We start from the raw sequence: 2,467 nt of genomic DNA on the forward strand, positions 1-2,467 counted from the left end.
GGAAGGAAGGAAGGAAGGAAGGAAGGAAGGAAGGAAGGAAGGAAGGAAGGAAGATCATAATTTTAAAATGTATTTTCAATTATACATATTGATAAAGTACAGTGTGTTGTTTCAATACATGCATATATTGTACAGTGATTCACTCAGAGTAGATAGCATATCCATCCCCTGAACATTTATCATTTATTTGTGGTGATTATGTTCAAGATCCTCTTTTCTAACCATTTAGAAGTATACAATACAATGTTATAAGATATAGTCACCTTAGAACATCAGAACTTACATTATTAATAATGGCCAAATATTTCAAAAAAATTAATGTCCATCAACTGATGAATGAATAAATGAAATGCATATCCATACCATGGAATACCATTTGGCAATAATAAGGAAAGAAGTCCTGGCATGTGTTATACCACGGACAAACTCTTAAAACATTATGCTATGAAGCCAGTCACAAAAAAAACACATATTCTATGATTCCGTTTATAAAAATAGTCTGTAATAGGCAAATTTATAGAGACATATATTAGTTTAGTAATTGCCTGCGGCAGGGAGGATGCAGAAACTTGAGGTGGGGAAATAAAGGCTAAAGTGTACAGAGTTTTGGGGGAAAAAATAAAAATGCTCTACAACTGAGTGTGGTGGTGGATGCACAATTCTGTAAATATAGTATGAAGCACTGAATTTTACACAATAATTAGTGAATTATATGGTATGTGAATCATGTGTCAACAAAGTTCGAAAAAAATTTTCTTGAACCATAATATCCAAGAAATGCTGATTCAGCTGTATAATTACTTTACCTTTAGTTCTGTGTCAGGGAGGCTGAAGACATAAGAGCCTCTCATTTACACCTTTTCTTAACCTTATTCTGAAATATATTGCATGAGACAAGAGAATTGCACATGGAAGATCATCAATCTTAGCTAAATAACACTTATAAACATAAAAGAGACATTAAACAAACTTGTGTAAGCACCAGATTATCTAGCTTTGGTTATCTACCATTTGCCATCTGCATGCTCAGATGGTTTATATAATGTATTTACTTAGAAGACAAGGAGTTATAGTTTAACTTCTTGATTGATTTGTCTGTGGATATAAGCATGAGAAATGACAGAGAGGAATTGGAAAAGAAACACACCAAGATGTTGATGAAATGGACTTCCATTCTTCTGCTGCTACAAGTTAGTTGTTACTTTAGCTCTGGAAGTTGTGGAAAGGTGCTGGTGTGGCCCACAGAATACAGCCATTGGATGAATGTGAAGACAATCCTGCATGAACTTGTACAGAGAGGGCATGAGGTGACTGTATTGACATCTTCAGCTTCCATTCTTATTGATCCCAACAAGGAATCAGCTTTAAAATTTGAAGTTTATCCTACATTTTTAACTCGTATAACTTCGTATAATGTATGCTATACGAAGTTACTACGGAACAAAATACCTAAGAATAAATTTAACTAAAGATGTGAAAGACCTCTACCATGAAACCTACAAAAAGTGGCTGAAAGAAATTAAGGAGGGCACCAAAAAATGGAAAGACATTTTATGTCCACGGATTGGAAGAATTAATATTGTGAAAATATCTGTACTACACAAAGTTATCTACAGATTCAAAGAAATTCCCATCAAAATACAAATGATATTCTTCAAAGAAATAGAAAAAGCAAATCCTAACATTCATATGGAACAAAAAAAGACCCTGAAAAGCCAAAGCAATCCTGAGCAAAAATACACACATACATACATACAGACATACATACATAAAGCTAGAAGGATTACACTATGCTTCAAAGCTATGGTAACCAGAAAAGCATGGTTCTGGCATAAAAACAGACACACAGACCTGTGCAGCAGAATAGAGAACCCAGAAATCAACCAATGTGCTTACATCCAAATTATCTTTGACAAAGACACCAAGAACATACATTGAGGAAAGGAAAACAACTTCAGTAAATGGTGCTGGGAAACATGATATCCATGCATAGAAGAATGAAACTGGATCCGTACATCCCATCAAATACAAAAATCCACTTGAAATGGATTGAAGTCGCCATTGTTTCCCATAATGTAGTGGGTCTTCCTGAAGGAGAAAAAGAAAATGAAAGGTAGTTGACACACGGTAATTGTTATGTCACTATACCATTATTATTTCCTGAAAGGAGGTGGAATAATGTAGACAAAGGTATATAAAGTGTCTTTGCTTTAATAAAACAAATATATCTATATCTATATCCATATCTATTTTAAGCATAATTTAATTTTCATATGTTACCTATGCTGCTCATATGTATTTATAAGAAAGACAAACTATTAAGAGATTGGGAGAAGAGACTAACTCTCACAATCTAACATCACTTAAATATATTCACAATCATAAACAGTTATTAAAATAAGCCACTGTAGAATTAAACCTGCATTTGTTTACTCTCTAAAGATGCGATAGGAACATATACACATTC

This window comes from Galeopterus variegatus, unplaced genomic scaffold, assembly GCF_000696425.1.
Source record: "Galeopterus variegatus unplaced genomic scaffold, G_variegatus-3.0.2 Scaffold893, whole genome shotgun sequence".
NCBI lineage: Eukaryota > Metazoa > Chordata > Mammalia > Dermoptera > Cynocephalidae > Galeopterus > Galeopterus variegatus.